The following is an 18,908-nucleotide window of genomic DNA, read 5'->3' on the forward strand; positions in this document are numbered from 1 at the left end:
ATTTAGCTAAAGATTGTCACTTGTAGTGGACTTATTCTTATACCTATAACACTTTCAGCACTAAATTTAACTATATTAATGCTGTACACTCAGTCGGGTTCATCATTGAATTTCAGTAGCACAGCGGTATGTCTGCGGACTTACAACGCAATAAACCAGGTTTCGATACCCGTGTTGTGCGAAGCACAGACAGTTCATTGTGTAGCTTTGTGCTTAATTTTAACCAAAGAAACAAAGGGTACCTAAGTATTGTTACGATTAAAAATAATATTTATGTGTATTTTAACTTCATGATGGGTGCATAAATACATGGGTACAAGAAGTCTTAATATGAAACGATTTTTTTGTATATTTTAGCTTTCACTATTTTCTTGTAATATTAAAAAAATCCTTTACTTACTTAGGTAAGAATGTAACAGTTTTTAACATTGTATTAATTACATAATTTGAAAGGAATATTCATTGTAAAAAAAAAGACTGAGCAAAAAGGTCTTCATCAAGTATTAAAATAAAACAAAGACCTAATTTCATACGACTTGAGATAATACGTTCATATGGCCATTTATACAAACTCTAGGACAACTGATTGCATCGTTTGTTGTTCATATTCTATAAGAAATACACACCCGATGTTTCTCATTGTCGTTGTTCATTACCAATATTTTTGTTTCTCATAGTACGATTGGACAGAAGTAACCAAACTGTTGCCGACAGCACGCCTTCCATAATTTTGCTGAGATCCACACCACCAGGATACTTTATAGAAATTCCATCATGGGCCACGCCTTGTCCAGATTCCTACACAACTGACATCAACAACACTTCATCCACAGAAATACTGTTTCACTATATTCCTGGGAGAACATTGTTGTGGAATTCTTCAACTTATCTCTCTGATAATGATGTTACTTTCACGTGAGTAACAACGTTTCTGTATTTTATTTTGTAGATACCAACATTGTGTTTTTTTCTGTTCTTTGGTTTGTGTGCTTTTCTTATAACAAAGCCACATTGGGCTATCTGCTGAATCCACTGAGATTCTCTCATTGACTTTTATTCATTTCAAAGTTCAATATTACTTTATTATTCAAATATTAAAGAAATAATTGTTATTATAAAGTTCTATAATCAAGCTTTTAATTCATACAACCCAGCAAATAACAATAAGTTGTACATGAGAAGAGCCTTAAAGAAAGCAAACATCGTCTACTTATAAGAAATAAAAAGAGAGAGGTTTATGATATTGAAATGAACATTTTCAACAAATAAGATACCTGCTGTTTTTATTAGCACGACGGTGTTTAACTATGTTTACACACACACGAAGTAAATATAGTCTATGATTTTTTTATTCATGAATTATTTTTTTACTGAAACCAGCAATATTAAAATTTTAGCCCCTGGTGGCTAAGCGGTAAGTCTATGGAGCTGTAACTCTATACAATCGAATTTTGATACCTGCTGTGATACAATATCTACAGCTAGCAAATTGTGTAGTTTATGCTTAATAACAAACAAATTATAATTTTATCTTAGAAGCTATGATTTATTTTCAATAATTTACGGTAAACAGCTCTTCCTTGATTCGTTATTTCAATTAATGAAGATAATTAGATATGAACACATTTGCAGAATTGTAATAAATAGTATATCTTGGTGATTAACGTGAATAGTTGCAGTCAAAATGCTGGCCTGAAAGAAAAAGCAAACTTAGAGGTTCAAATTATAAATTTACTTGATAGCACACGTGATTTAACTCAGTAAAATAATTAATTTTGATATCAAAATCTTACTGTATTGGAGAGTATTCCGTTTCCGTGTAGCCGGCTCAAGTGGCTTGATTTGATTTCCTGAATGAGAATTTTGACTCGTGTTACAAAATCCGGTTTTTCTTACATTTTCTTAAAGCCATAGAAGAAATTCAAAAAAATAATAATAGTACATTAATATTTCCGACATTGATCTATTATTACTTAAAGTAATAATTTTAACTGTTAATGTTGTTCAAGCAGCACAGTTTCCTATTGTATTATTAATAAACAAATTTAAAAGGAATTTGAAGAAAGACCGTTTACATGTCATTCATTCCGTTTATAAAATCTCTATAATTCGTCTTTGTTTCTTTACACGTTCTGCAACGAGCATAGTCATAGAGATGGATTTTGCATTCGCATTGTAACTTCACTAGTCATGTAAAAAATTTTATATACTATATATTTAAAGAAGTAGTTAGACTCTGGATTAATTATTAGAATATTTAGATTCTAGATACAAAAAAAACGTATCCAGAAGTTCAGTCACAGTTTAAGGAAATATAAGACACTACATCAAGAAATGGTAAAGGAATAGAGCGTTTTGGAATATAAGACACTGCAATAAGAAATGGTGAAGGAATAGAGCGTTTTGAAATATGAGACACTACAACAAGACATGGTGAAGGAATAGAGCGTTTTGAAATATAAGAGACTACAAGAAGACATGGTGAAGGAATAGAGCGTTTTGGAATATAAGACACTACAACAAGACATGGTGAAGGAATAGAGCGTTTTGAAATATAACACACTAGAACAAGAAATGATAAAGGAATAGAACGTTTTGAGATATAAGAGACTACATTAGGAAATGGTAAAGAAATAGAGCGTTTTGGAATATAAGACACTACAACAAGACATGGTGAAGGAATAGAGCGTTTTGGAATATAAGACACTACAACAAGAAATGGTAAAGGAATAGAGCGTTTTGGAATATAAGACACTACAATAAGAAATGGTAAAGGAATAGAGCGTTTTGAGATATAAGAGACTACATTAGGAAATGGTAAAGAAATAGAGCGTTTTGAGATATAACACACTACAACAAGACATGGTGAAGGAATAGAGCGTTTTGGAATATAAGACACTACAACAAGACATGGTGAAGGAATAGAGCGTTTTGGAATATAAGACACTACAACAAGTCATGGTGAAGGAATAGAGCGTTTTGGAATATAAGACACTACAACAAGACATGGTGAAGGAATAGAGCGTTTTGGAATATAAGACACTACAACAAGACATGGTGAAGGAATAGAGCGTTTTGAAATATAACACACTAGAACAAGAAATGGTAAAGGAATAGAGCGTTTTGAGATATAAGAGACTACAACAAGACATGGTGAAGGAATAGAGCGTTTTGAAATATGAGACACTACACCAAGAAATGGTAAAGAAATAGAGCGTTTTAAAATATAAGTCACAAGAACAAAACGTGTTTTAATAAGGATTATCGTAAAATAGTACAGAACTAATAGATATAATACAGGATTCCCAGTTGCACACCAGCCTATCTGTGGATTTACAACGCTAGTAAACAGTTGTCGATACCAGTGGTGGGCAGAACACAGATAGCCCACCATGTAACTTTGAACTTAATTCTAAGCAAACAAACAAATTTGTAATAGAGAGAAAACAGTAAAACGTACTTGGTTTGTTTAACAGGAATTTCATTTTACTTTATCTAAATCTTCATAAATAATATTTTCTATCACTTTACCCAAATATTATAGAACAAAACTTGCTTTTCGAGTATTTCAATGTTATTCCTTCCCGAGTACGGATTACAGGTTAATAAATATTGTTCGTACGTCATTATTATAATATTTAATTCCATCATTATCGAAACCTAAAAAATGCTGTCCTGAAGTATTAGTGAGTAGTACATGATCTAATCTTCCTTCGGTGATACTTTGAAGTTACACAATGAGTTATTTGTGCTCTGTACACTTAAGGGAATCGAACCGTGGAGTTCAGCGTTATAAATCAGAAAAGCTATTGTATTGTTTGTGTTTTCATTGTCAGCTTAGTGTATGGATGAGAAACTAGCATACAATTCTTAAACTGGTTGAACCTCGTTGGATTTTATTAGGTTTACGACCGAATATTTCGCTTTGAGCGATGGAATCGAACTGGTGAAACGATGCATTCTTATTTTTACAAATAAGAACATTTTAGTCTTGATAATTATTTAGTACAAAACTTTACCATGGTTCATCTGTGCTCTTCTCAACATGGATATCAAAGTCCGATTACTATTATCGTAAGTCTGGGTTATTCTGATCTAGGGATCATATCAGAAGTTACTATTAAATATTTAAGTTTATTTAAAATAATTTTAATCTGGTTGTTGTTGTTGTTTTAACACAATCTCTCTGCTGACCTTCGTTTTGTATAAAACGTGTTTAATTAGGATTATGAGTGTTCTGTTAATATGCTAGTTTCCGGTGGCTCAGCAGTAAATCTGTGTTCTTAAAGGTTGAATTCTGGTTTCGATATCCGCAGTGAGCATAACACAGATAGCCCATTGTTTTTAACTTTGTGTATAATAATTGCCGAACACATTTGTATTGTAATTTTATGAATATTTTGTAGATTTATTACTACTTTTTCCTCTTTATTGGTCAAAATTACATATTTCTTTAACACATTGCAGGCATTTTAGGTATTTGATTCTTCTTTGGATAACTTTTCACGTGCTTTAGTAGCATGTTCTATGACAAAAGAGATAAATTAACTTACGTGGAATCTCTTACACTTCTTGTTTGGTCTGTCATGCATACATTGCTAGAGACAGATTCTTCATAAAGATGTATGTGTGTGTTGTCTTATAGCAAAGCCACATCGGGCTATCTACTGAGCCCACCGAGAGGAATCAAATCTCTGATTTTAGTACTAGCGGGGAGCTTTTCATAAAGGTAAATAATGGTAAAACCAGGTGTTTTATTTAATTATTGCTAAGTTGTTTTAGCGTAATTCTACAAATTGGGTTAACATGCTTTGTCCATCGGTGGCAATCGAAACCCAAATGTTAGTGTTGTTAATTCGTAAACTCACCTTTGATCCGGGTTGGGTGGGAGTTTTATGTGAACGGACCGATTTACGTAACATTTAAAGAAATATTTCAAGAATATTCAATCTTTTTATCTCATTTTAAATTCAAGAAATTTCAACAGCGTTCTGGAGGCAGATAGATATATAGTGTTGTAACATAACGTAAAATAATTTTGTGGTCTAACTTTATTTGTCGTAATAGATATCGACATATACATGTTTAGTATAAACAGATAAAAGTGTAGTTATCTTGAAGAAAGTAACGGATCCGCTCGTTGAAAACAAAATGTTTCATTTTCTGAGAAATTCAGAAGTTTTTGTTAATTCGAATCTAGTTAAAAATAGTGCATGTAAACAAGATTTCTCATCATTACCTGTGGGAATGTTTAAGAAAAATCTTTGAAGAAAAGGTACATTTCCTGCCTCTTTCCATACTGTTCGAATATGAACAGAAAGGAAGACAAATCGTAGGTATTAGGCCTAAGCTTGTGTATCATATTACATCACGATAAAACTGATAATTATTATTATTTAACTCGTTTGATGGCAACGAGTGAAATCTCTTAAATAGTTACGGTTTGTAATATTACACAAATAATTATTAATAGACAAACCCAAAGCTTAGAGCATAAACATTAATACGAACAACTGCGTGTTCGATCATATATTTCAGCTATTAATTAATCAATCAGCAGAGCTTTGGGTTGACAGGACCTTATACAACCTACGCCTTTCCACTGATCTAGAGAGATGCCGGTTTAATTAATGTATTAGATTTTGTTGACTTGAATCAGATATTCTTTCGTTGTTAATACTCGATTAATGGTTATTATGTTTTGGGTTTCTTCTTGTACTTCGATCTCATCAAACCTCTACTGTATTTTATAAAACTGCGGTCGTCTTTTATTCTATCTATAATTAATCTGTTAATAATTAGAAGTGAATTTTTCACAAGAGTGTATCATTTTAAATTTACGTATGGTATCTAAGATCATTAATAGCTATCGTTAAAAGACGCAAGTGAGCGAAAGCCTTTTTTTTTCGGTTTTCACACACGATTACAGATAGGTGTAAGCTTTAACATATAAACTTCCATATAAAGATTCACACTCATACGTAGATCAACGTCTACAGTGACTTACAAAAGTACTCACTCTTTACAAAGTCTCTACGTTTTGTTACCGTCCGAGTTGGCAATCGTGAATCTTTCTAATGGACTTTTAAATTTAGGTTCTACACAATCTACGTCAACTGAGAACTCTAAAAAAAACGACAAAAACGCTGATATTATGTAAGTTACGTTTTCAAAGAAAGTTGTAATATTATTAATTGCATTATTATTAAACTTATTCGTTACGGTAACCCTAAGTCAGTTCAGGCGTGAAAGATTAGTTTGAAAGGTCACAAAGTTAGTGTAATGGTCTGTTTGTGTGTAATCAAAATGGTTAAACTTAACTTCACAATAAATGCGTCTGTTCAAGACACAACTCGCACAATGATACGACAAACCAACCATGAAGACCAAAAAGCTTTTCATACAAGTCAGAGATAAAGTGGTAGAGAACCACACATCAGGAGAAGGTTACAAGAAAATTTCAAAATCACTGATTGTCCCTTTGATTATTGTGAAGTCCATCATTAAGTGGAATGTGCTTTACGCCACTAGTCACTATCCAGGTCTGGCTGCCCTTTCAAACTAAACAGTCAGGCAATCAGGAAACTGATTAAAGATACCACTGTGAAGCTAACAGTAACTATGAAAGATTTACAAAGTTACATGTCTGAGATATTCCTTTTATTCCCTGCGATGGACACACCAGATGGCTCTCAAACAAAACAAAAAACTTATTTTTAAAATACTAAGTCGTAGGAAACAAGTTGTGGAATCATGCGCAGTTTCTAGTAGTTGTGAGCAACTTTTGTAAGTGAGAAAAAAATGGAACTTTGGCGACATAAGAGGAGAAAGGTATGGGGATCGAATCCACAATCCTGAGCACGTCATTGAACATAATCAGATGAAAGGCATAACGCAACTTGGTTATTTATATGAAAAAAATAATAGTGTGTGTGTGTGTTTGCGTTTTCTTATAACAAAGCCACAGTGAGTCTACTGAAGGGAATTGAACCTCTGAATTTAACGTTGTAAATCCGTAGACTTACCACTGTACTAGCAGGGAACAAAAATAGCACCTTTATAAAATACAACTTGAATTTTCAGTCAAAATTCCAAAAAATCAGCAGTAGGAACACTTAATAATAAGAAACTTAAGTTACTGTACAAATGTGAAAATAATCATTTCTAAGATTGCACTTACAGAACAGAAATATTTAAAAAAAATTGTAATTTATAAAATATTCCTGGTGAATGGCCCACGTGTAGATTATTAAACGGTTGGACCACAAGAGGACGTTTGATTCAACTCCACTCTGTCACAAATTATTATTCTAGACTTTAGCCATCAAAGTGGCTCAGCGGTAAGTCTGAAGGCTTACAACGCTAAAATTCGGGTTTTAATATCCGTGATTGGCACACCAAAGATAGCCCATTACGTAGTTTTACAAAAACAATTAAATACTCTAGGTTGTTTTTAGAATTAAAGAATCGTACTAAACTTATAAAGTAATGATTTCGTCTGTTGATTATATTGTTTTTCGGAATTTTTTAATACTTTTGTTAAAGTGAAACGTAGTTAGAAAACTTAAGCATAAAATAAATTATTAATGCATAATAAACTGGTTCGATTCTTCGCAGCCTATTAGGTAGTTTTGTGTTAAATAAACACACGGAAACGTTTAATGGAATGTTACTCAAACTAAAACGATATGTCAGAAAAGCTTTATGTAAATCCGTAAAAAATAATTCAATAATCCATGCGTATATGTTGATTTACCTAAATTATACCACGCCTTTTTAAACGCGAGCCACGTGCTAATATTATTTTCGGTATATAGTAGATGGCCCCCGCTGTTTTAGCTGTAAGTCTGTTTTGTTTTGTTTTTTGTTATTTCGTGCAAAGCTACACGAAGGCTATCTGCGCTAGCCGTCCCTAATTTAGTAAAGACAAATGGAAGGCAGCTAGTCATCACCACCCACCGCCAACTCTTGGGCTACTCTTTAAATAACGAATAGTGGGATTGACCGTGCCATTATAACGCCCCCACGACTGAAAGGGCGAGCTTGTTTGGGGTGAAGGGGATTCGAACCCGGACCCTCAGATTACTAGTCGAGTAACTCAAACACCTGGCCATGCCGGACCAGCTGTAAGTACGTGGACTTATAATGCTGAACAAATTGAATTCGATACCCGCGGTGGGAAGAGCACAGATAGCCCATTGTGTGTAGCTTTGTGCTTGATATTAAACTAACAAACAGATGTATTAAATTGGGGGCGTGGGCATTCTGATTCTTTGTTAAAATGTGGTTCGACGTTGTTGGAACATGAAAGAAAATCGAACTCTCCATTATTTCTGATGGAATAACTTTAAACGAACACGTCTTAAGTTTTATCATATGGTTCACATAGTAATTCTTGATGATTAGAAACCCACTTGAAATAAAAATATATCTCAGAATGGCTGGTTTGGGTATTAACACTTACTGAAAAAACAGAGAACAACGTTTCGACCTTCCTAGGTCATCTTCAGGTTTGCTTGTTTTTGAATTTCGAACAAAGCTACACGAGGGATACCTGCTCTCATCTTCAGGTTAACAAAGTGTTGATACCCATACCAGCCATTCTGAGATGCATGGTTCACATAGGTGTGTAACGTTTGTCGGTGGGATTGTCAACTTTAAGGGATAAGTTGATCTTCTCACATACCGTATTATCTCCTAGTAACATAACTAAAATTCATAACCTTTTTATTTTAAGAACAGAGAGCTTTCTGATGCTAGTATTCCGTAAGAAAAGCAATAATGTTTTATCGGTTTAATGACAACATCACTGTCATTCATATGAAATTAGTTTTACCACTATTCTTCAATGATTCATCTTTCTGGAGGTACTTTAATAGTTTTGTTGTTATTGGTGGTGTTTTTTTGTGTTTTTTTTCACAGTACAACTATGTAAGTTCACAGGTCTTGATGGATTCCCTTGTAATGATATTGTGGTATAAAACTGTTGAACTGATCTTTTGTACAGAGTGTGTTACTTTAAGACGACTTTGGAGTCTCACCTCGTCGTTATGATCCAAGTCGCTACGTCCGGTCATGCTCTGTCTGACCCACCAAGTTTCTTTCCAATAGCTCGGCAGCATTACTGTGCAATCTTTTGCAATGAGAACTATGTTGTACACTCTGTACACTCACTTCTCCCTTCCATGCTGATTTCCATACACCATCTAGTGCCTGAGGACAGCGGTTTTCCAACGCACGTGTCTACGGTACGATTACACAGAAATCCATAAGCACTTCTTCAGACGAGTAGACCAGAGTCTTCATATGAAACAGCATGATTACACGATTCATTTTGCACCTCATTGAGATGTGCAACAGAAGAAGTAACATGTCGTGGAAGTAACTTTTTTTTTTTTACGTGACTTGTGTTGTTTTCCAATCTGAACACACCTTTATCATCCGAATGCGAGTTACGTAGTTTTTAAAAGTGAAAGAGATTTCGGTAGTATTACACTGCTTACGTAATGTCAACTTATTTCAGAATATTCTACAGAAACGAGCGCTGCTCAACCAATATTTCATGTCTGCTGTGGTTGTCACGTGATGTACTTACGGGCAAATTCAGGATTTTTTTATATAATGTACTAAACCTTACATACTTTTAACCCATCTCTAATACATGATTCACCAGGTTCGAAAATAGTTGTTTTATATATTATTTCCAAAACTATCAGCTTTTAAAACAATTTGGTTCATCTTTGTAATCTTCAAGTCTTTCTTTCCCTCGCGAAGCATGAGGAAGTTTAGAATGTTTATATGTTTTATTCGGTTATAATACTATAGAAACATTTCTAAGTTGATCACCGTTAGAATCTGTGTGAAGTGGCTAAATCTGTTCACCATTATTCTACAATAATGTTGTGTTTGGCTACAACTTCGTATAGATTGCTATTCACTCATACACTAGGTTTATTAAACTGAAAGCCTGTATGTGTTACTAAACTTAATCGCACCGACTACATATTCTAAACGATTTTATTAATCTTTGTTATTAATACCATTAGGTTGAGAGTATCTGTGTGTCACAAAGCGAAGTTAATATACGTAAAAAGTAATTTAAATGCTTGTAACCATTTTGCCTGCGCATAAACACTGCAGTAAATATTTGTAATTTTAGAAACTAATATTTCCAAGGTTTGATTTTTCTTTTCTGCTACACTTTGTATGCAATCGATAACCATTTCCACTTAAGCGTGATTGCAAGAGGCGTGTTCACGGAGAAGCTGACATTATGGAGACACAATTGAAGAAGATGCCCCACCCACATTTATACCGTAACTTAGTGTTTCTTAAAAGACAGTGTTACCCGATTGATCAGTTGGCTTATAATACTAAAATTCTGAGTTTCAACCCAGCACATAAAACTAATACTTTTATTGAGTTAGTAACCCGAAAACGTTTCAATATCTAAATATTTGTATAAGTAAAATAAGCGAGTTTGTTTTAAAAATGTATTATTAACTGTTTTGTTTTCAAGAGTTTCAGATTAGAAATACGTAGCTTGTCTACATCAAAATATTTTGTAAAGCCTTTAAAAGGTTTTCATTGTATAATATTCAAGGTGGTTAACTAAATTAGGAGTTTAAACTTATTAACAGACTAATCTCTATATGTATACCGAATTAGGAGTTTGAACTTAGTAACAGACTAATCTCTACATGTATATCGAATTAGGAGTTTGAACTTAGTAACAGACTAATCTCTACATGTATACCGAATTAGGAGTTTGAACTTAGTAACAGACTAATCTCTATATGCATACCGAATTAGGAGTTTGAACTTAGTAACAGACTAATCTCTACATGTATACCGAATTAGGAGTTTGAACTTAGTAACAGACTAATCTCTACATGTATACCGAAGTAGGAGTTTGAACTTAGTAACAGACTAATCTCTACATGTATACCGAATTAGGAGTTTGAACTTAGTAACAGACTAATCTCTATATGTATATCGAATTAGGAGTTTGAACTTAGTAACAGACTAATCTCTATATGCATACCGAATTAGGAGTTTGAACTTAGTAACAGACTAATCTCTACATGTATACCGAATTAGAGTTTGAACTTAGTAACAGACTAATCTCTACATGTATACCGAATTAGGAGTTTGAACTTAGTAACAGACTAATCTCTATATGTATATCGAATTAGGAGTTTGAACTTAGTAACAGACTAATCTCTACATGTATACCGAATTAGGAGTTTGAACTTAGTAACAGACTAATCTCTATATGTATATCGAATTAGGAGTTTGAACTTAGTAACAGACTAATCTCTACATGTATACCGAAGTAGGAGTTTGAACTTAGTAACAGACTAATCTCTATATGTATATCGAATTAGGAGTTTGAACTTAGTAACAGACTAATCTCTATATGCATACCGAATTAGGAGTTTGAACTTAGTAACAGACTAATCTCTACATGTATACCGAATTAGGAGTTTGAACTTAGTAACAGACTAATCTCTACATGTATACCGAATTAGGAGTTTGAACTTAGTAACAGACTAATCTCTATATGTATATCGAATTAGGAGTTTGAACTTAGTAACAGACTAATCTCTACATGTATACCGAATTAGGAGTTTGAACTTAGTAACAGACTAATCTCTATATGTATATCGAATTAGGAGTTTGAACTTAGTAACAGACTAATCTCTACATGTATACCGAAGTAGGAGTTTGAACTTAGTAACAGACTAATCTCTACATGTATATCGAATTAGGAGTTTGAACTTAGTAACAGACTAATCTCTATATGCATACCGAATTAGGAGTTTGAACTTAGTAACAGACTAATCTCTACATGTATACCGAATTAGGAGTTTGAACTTAGTAACAGACTAATCTCTATATGTATATCGAATTAGGAGTTTGAACTTAGTAACAGACTAATCTCTATATGCATACCGAATTAGGAGTTTGAACTTAGTAACAGACTAATCTCTACATGTATACCGAATTAGGAGTTTGAACTTAGTAACAGACTAATCTCTATATGTATATCGACTAATACGAGTCTTTTTTTTAAAACGATTAAAGTTAATTTCCACAATCAAAGTTTTATAACATTAGTTAGTTTAGAATTACGACGACTTAGATAATAAATCGACTGATAATAGTTTCGTTTCTTAAATGAAAAATGCAATTCTTGAGGTATCTCTAATATCAGTTTTCCTCCCCATACAGTAAAAATTTATGGAGTTTTTTTTGGAAAAGCGCAGAACTTCAAAAACGTACAAACAATAAATTATAAACATTCGGGAAGTGAGGCTACTGTGGTATATGAACGAGACACAAGGTCGACAGACTACAAGTTGTAGTTGTACTTCTCAGGAAGAGCGTAAAATTAAAGTATTGATATAAAACCATTTCTAAGCAATATACAGAATACGAAAATGGTAATAACAACTCAAAACTGTTGAAGGGTGAACTAAAGAAGAACATGACTGATGGAGAAACATCGTCCTTCTGGTTCATGTTGTCAAAAAAGATTAGACGTGGAAAACCAATGTATTCATTCTTCTCAAGTACTTGTAAAGTGACATTAAGAGAAAGCGAAGAGACTTACATTAGGAGGAGTCAAGGAACTCGAAAACTCCTGGAACTTTTGCTGCATCTTCTTGGTAAGATGTCTCATAAATTGAAAAACAACAACAGTTTCTTACGATAAATTCACGGTTAGAGAAGCTCGCCAGGTGAATAGTTGAAACACGTGTATGTGGTTGACTTGTGTAATCCAGTTTAACAATCCAAAATCGAATCACGGCTACAAAGTTGACTATCACTAACTCAAGAAAGTGGTTTTAGTAAAAATCGGCAAGCCTTCTTCAATAATAGGAAGAATTTCAATCTTAACTAAAAATAAACCTAACGATAAATACGAAATGCCTGTGTCTAATTTGAAACCTGGCGAGGAACAAGCAATCTGTATTTGAAAGAATTCTTTCCATGATTGGAGTTCACGAAACACAATATTTCCCTTTTGGGGAATCATGAGGGTTTCTACACATCTGAAGGGAAAAGATCCAGAAATTTCAATATTTCGACTTGTTTGACAATGTCACGAGAGAACGATTCGAAAACATTGTCACGCGAGAAATCCATAACCATTAAGTCGAAGAGAAAGGAATTGCTTGAATTCCTGTTGTAACTGTTGTACTGGAACTGTTGTACAAATATTGCCATACGAGACAGATGGAAATGATATTTTGATTTATCTCAGATCGCGAGTCGAGCATCATAACCACCTGGCCATGCCAGGCCGAGGGAACAGGGGGATGCCATGCCAGGCCGAGGGAGCAGGGGGGATAAGTATCAACAGGGGGATAAGTATCAACAGGTATTTCCTACACTTATCGTCGCTGAAAACCGTAAGTAGTGCTGAAATGACTGAAGTTGTCCTGAGCAAACTTCATAATGTGATTCTGTGCCTGAAAGACTACTAGTGGGCTCAAAAGTATAAAAGTAGAGTCAAAATGGTCATCAAAAATGAATGAAACTTAAAACCAAGAATATTTATATAGATCATTTAGGGAGAGTATTCTTGATGTAAAAATGGTGAAGTGGACAGCAATCTGTATAGAAAGTCTGAGGACCAGTCCAGAAAAGTAACACAGAGGGAATGAATGACAGAAGTATCTTCTGAAGAAGGAAGTCTTCCGAAATGCTGTCCTTTCCATCTGTGTTTCTTTGTTTGTAGTTATGCACAAATGTACATAATGGGCTGTTTGTACCCTGCACACCACGGGTATCGGAACCCGCTTTCCAGCGTTGTAAATTCATCGACATACCGCTGGATCACTGGAGAGGCACGGGAGATATGTGTTACCTTTGTAGATTAGTCATCCAAGACTTTATCTACACGTGTCAAATTGAACTTGTCACTTTATGCCTGTTCTATCTTTGTTTGCAAATACAGGAACTAATTTTTATTTACGCATTCTCTGAATATCGTGACAAACAATGAAACCAGTTAATGAAATGAGACAGTGGCATTCTTCAACTTACTACAAATCATATACTGCTAAAGTTTAGATAGCCCTTTGTGTAGCTTTGTACTTAGTGACAAATAACAACAAGATTGGTGCGAGTTTTCAGCTTTATCTGTGACTCTCGCAGTAATTTTACGAGAACTCGGGATGTATGATTAGTTTTCAGACGTCTGTGAACGAATTGTTCTAAAAATATCATAGGCATTACAACTTTTGTCTCTGAACAATTAGGTTACACATATCTCTTCGTTCTGTCCGCGTATGGAAATCTTTCCTATATACCAAATATATCTGTTCTACGTCCTCCGCTAATTTACTGTGTCTAACTCGGAATGATTGTTACCACGAAATATTGTAACCTTCTAACAATAAAAACCGAGTTTTGAAATACATCGTGAGCACGGTACAGATAGCCCATTTTGTAGTTTTGCGCATATCAACAAACAAAGTGTTGCAGCAGTTACAAATATTGAAAACCTACCAACCCCATCATCTATGCTCTTTAGCATTATAAACAGAAAGAACCACAGTTTAATACCATAACACATAGCCTTTTACTTGTGGGACTCAGAATGACCAGGAGGTGGTTAGGACGCTCGACTCGTAATCCGAGGGTCGCGGGTTCAAATCCCGGTCCCTATTAACATGCTAGTCCTTTCAGACGTAGGTTCGTTATAATGTATCGGTCAATCCCATTATTCGTTGGAGAAAAAAAAGAGTAGCCCAAGAGTTGGCGGTGGATGGCGATGCCTAGTTGCCTTCCCTCTAGTCCTTAAGATGCTAGTCCTTTCAGACGTGGGTTCGTTATAATGTTACGGTCAATCCCATTATTCGTTGGAGAAAAAAAAAGAGTAGCCCAAGAGTTGGCGGTGGATGGCGATGCCTAGTTGCCTTCCCTCTAGTTTTACACTGCAAAATTAGGGATGTCTATCGCAGATAGCCCTCGTGTAGCTCTGCGCAAGATTCAAAAACAAACTTTTATCTATGTTCAATTTTAAATTAGTTCTTTTTTAATTACAAACATATACGAGTGTAAGCTTGATAAAACAACAGATTTCAAATTCTCAATATCTTTCCAATAATTGACCATAACAGAAAATAAACTATAAATTTTTCTCGTTTTATGATCAATCTACATTATTTTACTCTGACAAAGCTGTAATAAATAAGCACATGTACTCTTCAGTTGTGCTGTATTTTTCGCTTGCTAAACCTTTTCTCGACATTTTAAATCAGTCCTGTACTTTTTTGTCAACGTGATCCAGTTAAAAACAGCTACAACGGACGAAGCACAGGATACGTCTGTACGTTTAGCAAATAATTTGTAAAGATTGTATTGTTTTACGTTTTTAAAAGAAATACTTCTTCGAAATGCAGTTTCTTTATAATCTGTGTTTCGGCTTAGACCGACTACATCTGTCGTAGGTGCTCTCAACAACAATAAAAAAAATCAATAGCCTATAACTGCTTCCAACTGAACAGGTATCTATGTCATTCTTGCTTCAACGCAGTTTTGGAGAAAAGAATTATGTTATTTTATACAGTTTTCAAAAGGAAAAACTGTCTACTTTTATACGCTTTTTTTAAAAGAAAGAACTGTGCGATTTTATGGTGAAATGAGAAGTGTAAATCAGTTACGAAAATTTTTCTGTTTCAAGAGATTTCATAAGGTCAGAGATGTTTTTAAACGATTGTTTTTTCAGTTAGACACATTCGAGTTATTAGTTTTAAACGTATGTGCAGTAGGGATAGATGACTGGTTCATGCAATGGTTATTGTTCAGAGAATAAAAAGAGCACAAACTGTCGGCGTGTACTGAATGTTTGGATTCGGTTACTATATCCTCCAAAACTGTATTAGTATTGAATTAGGGTTAAGCTGCCACGAATTGTTCAATCGTAAACGCTTGTTGGAAGTTATTGAATTCTGTGTTAGTAAATCATATCTAAAATATCAAATTTCAGGAACTAAAACACGTGGAATACAAACATAATCAATAGCTTGATTTAGACACTCGTTACGAAGAAGATATGAAATGCAAGTTTTTGTAACAAATCTGGAATTTTAATATTTTTTACAACAATAATCAATCAAGTGATAATTAGAAATTATGATAAGTTATAGCACAAAACTACACAATTACCTGTCTGTGCTTTAAATTCCGCAAGAAGCCGGATTTTTAGCGTTATAAGGCCACTGACTTATCTCTTAGCCACCTGGGATGGTGGGCAAAATTTTAATTACGATATATCATAATAACTTTATGGAATAGTGTCCCATCACTTAAATAGACTGGCTTAAATAATTTTTTTTAAGGAAAGTCTGACAAATCCTATAAGCCATTTAACCGTTTTCCCTTAATTCAAAGGCGATGAAATTGTTACAAAAATAACATTTGTCTTGTGGATTACCCTGCAGAAAACATTACAATACAGTAATGAAACGTTCTGGAATTCTGCTTCTATAAAATACAAGAACCACCCCCAGTGACTCAGCAGTAAGTCTGTCGGTAGTAGTTGGTGAGCACAGCAGCACAGAAAGCACATTGTATAGATGTCTCCTTGACAGCAAACAAACAAAAATAGTGAGTGAAGCCATATAAAAATATATATAATGTGTCAACCCTTATTATAATTGCCTCCCCCCTGGCTCAGCGTTAAGTCGGTAAGCTTACAACACTGAAAACGGGCTCGATACCTGTGGTGGATAGTGTACTGATGGATGGCTCATTCTTGTAACACTGCGCTTAAAAAAAAACAAAAAACTTACTGCAAATTTCAATATATTAATTCTTTAAAAGGACTCAATTTTTTACCGAACAGTACACTATATCAAATAAGTTTTGAGAAAAACGTATGAAATTAGTGCCAAATTTTTCTTCCACAGCGATGTTCCAATCACCTCAACTATTGCTTAAAGTAATCCCAGCAGAATTGTAGACTCGCTTTAAAATTCTGCTATTTTTGTTGTACAACGGCTACAGAAACACGATATATAAATCTATATATAGATATAGATATATAACTATATATATATATATAGCTATAACGTTAATTTAACTTCACAAAAGTTGAAGATAGGGAATATTGATAAGTCGAGATAATTCAGAGCATGTTCAGCTATAGTAGTAGTTTATATTAATGTAGGGGCCCGGCATGGCCAAGCGTGTTAAGGCGTGCGACTCGTAATCTGAGGGTCGCGGGTTCGCATCCCCGTCGCGCCAAACATGCTTGCCCTTTCAGCCGTGGGGGCGTTATAATGTTACGATCAATCCCACTATTCGTTGGTAAAAAGAGTAACTCAAGAGTTGGCGGTGGGTGATGATGATTAGCTGCCTTCCCTCTAGTCTTACACTGCTAAATGAGGGACGGCTAGCACAGATAGCCCTCGAGTAGCTTTGCCGGGCCCATTGTGATAGGTGCATTTAATTCAAGAGAGTTTAAGAAAAGGCTTAACAATCATTTAGATGATAAGGGGTGGACTTAAATGTTTATTTTAAAGTTTAATTTAGTAAATGAGACGGTCTAGACGGACTAAGAGGTCCATCGTTGTCCACAAATTATACGTATATGTATTTAAAAAGCATTTTGTGTACATATTTATGGGCTTAATATTTCACGAGTCTCATACTTCATGCGAGTCTAGCAGATAAATTAACTGTATTTTTCTGTGAATCTCTCATAAAATTTTTGTAGTATACAAATTCGGCTGAACAAGTAGTGTTTTTCGTCATCGACGTTCGCTTCTACGTTCTGGTTATACAATTATATATCTTCTCATTAACTTAACCGATTTGTACTGTAATTACTTATTGTTCATTATGCTGCAGTAGATTTTTAAAGTATTCAAACTATGTCGAAGTTCCCAACCCGCACGCCCATTATTAAATTACCTTGGCTAATTTTTACTCACTTTATATAAACTATTTTTTACTGTAAACACCAAAAGTAACTATGTATAGAGTTCGAGTTTTTCGGAGGAAGTATTATTGTTTATTCTCTGATGCCATTTCAAATATTATCTCATTTTCTTTCAGCTTTAAAGTTTAGTGTAGATTTATGGATGACTCACAGCTCTTCTATTGATTCTTTACAGAGTCTTATCCCAAGATAAAGAAGGACTTTGGAAAGAGTCACGAACCACAGTGTCCCAGCGGACAGGTACAATAACTGAATTACTGTTGGGTGTAAACATATTACATTAAAGACTCTAATGCTTGGAAATTAGAGAGGAGATTCATATGGTAATCGAGTAAGCTGGGCGGTCACGTCATTCGTATTGAAACTAGAATAACCCCAGAAATAGTCTTAAAACTAACTAAAGTTGGTAATTTGAATATACAGATTTTTAACCATAGTGGAAAAAAAAACTTTCATGACGTAGTTAATTACGTAAACGGTTAAATTATCAGGTTCAGTAGATTTAAAAGTTTATAGTGTTCATATATCTTACAAAGGTTTCCTACATTTAAAAGCTGGTTGCTATATTTGAAGGTAACCATTACAGGAGCAACACTGTTTTATGGATCATGACCAAAAATAACAAGTTGTTATTTATCATGTGTAAAGTGCCCTTTGCTTTAGAGAATATGAAAAAATAACAAGTCGTTATTTATCATGTGTAAAGTGCCCTTTGCTTTAGAGAATATGAAAAAAATAACAAGTCGTTATTTATCATGTGTAAAGTGCCCTTTGCTTTAGAGAATATGAAAAAATAACAAGTCGTTATTTATCATGTGTAAAGTGCCCTTTGCTTTAGAGAATATGAAAAAATAACAAGTCGTTATTTATCATGTGTAAAGTGCCCTTTGCTTTAGAGAATATGAAAAAAATAACAAGTCGTTATTTATCATGTGTAAAGTGCCCTTTG

The 18,908-nt window shown here is 34.1% G+C and overlaps 1 protein-coding gene across 1 annotated transcript in view; it reads left to right on the top strand.

Moving 5' to 3' along the window:
- The first annotated feature begins 691 nt into the window (after window positions 1-691).
- The window catches only part of LOC143235622 (uncharacterized), a 38,358-nt gene continuing 20,141 nt past the window's right edge, over window positions 692-18,908 (top strand). The window contains exons 1-2 of the mRNA XM_076473855.1: window positions 692-915; window positions 18,135-18,199. The gene's annotated coding sequence lies outside the window, so the exon portion shown is untranslated. The remainder of the gene's footprint in view (window positions 916-18,134; window positions 18,200-18,908) is intronic.

The sequence above is a fragment of the Tachypleus tridentatus genome, chromosome 12, assembly GCF_004210375.1.
Source record: "Tachypleus tridentatus isolate NWPU-2018 chromosome 12, ASM421037v1, whole genome shotgun sequence".
Lineage (NCBI taxonomy): Eukaryota > Metazoa > Arthropoda > Merostomata > Xiphosura > Limulidae > Tachypleus > Tachypleus tridentatus.